General features: G+C 40.5%; 1 long non-coding RNA gene across 1 annotated transcript; it reads right to left on the minus strand.

Moving 5' to 3' along the window:
• On the minus strand, nt 1-406 carry LOC107682093 (uncharacterized). The gene is made up of 3 exons (XR_001633358.1): nt 381-406; nt 127-198; nt 1-51 (listed from the first exon to the last, which is right to left on the minus strand). It is a non-coding gene; the product is annotated as an uncharacterized LOC107682093 (long non-coding RNA).
• Nucleotides 407-410: the final 4 nt, after the last annotated feature.

The raw sequence follows: 410 nt of genomic DNA on the forward strand, positions 1-410 counted from the left end.
CATCTCTTCAACTTTAGTCATCACATTCTTATAGATACGGTCCATAATCTCCTACACACAGAGAAATAATTAACATCTCTATCAACCTTAAGAGCTGTGTGTTTGTGTGAACTTGAGGTTTCTTACAGGGACGGCTGCCATCAGTGTTGGTCTGAGCACACTGGTGTCTCCTTTACTGCCCTTTTTGATTTTAGATGACTGTGGGGAAAGGACAAAATGTTTCAAAAAAAGCAAAAATGTTTCCTCAAGATGCAGGAATGTGTTATGATTGTCTACAGTTATGATGCAAATGCTTTGGCAATCTGAAGTATTCTGAGATTGTAAAAGAGCTTGCCATGGTGATGACGGCACAATAGCATGACTCATGTGTGCGTTTGTACCTGGTCAGCAAGAGTCTGAGGTGACGAATA

Source organism: Sinocyclocheilus anshuiensis, unplaced genomic scaffold, assembly GCF_001515605.1.
Source record: "Sinocyclocheilus anshuiensis isolate Anshui unplaced genomic scaffold, SAMN03320099.WGS_v1.1 C31562504, whole genome shotgun sequence".
Classification (NCBI taxonomy): domain Eukaryota; kingdom Metazoa; phylum Chordata; class Actinopteri; order Cypriniformes; family Cyprinidae; genus Sinocyclocheilus; species Sinocyclocheilus anshuiensis.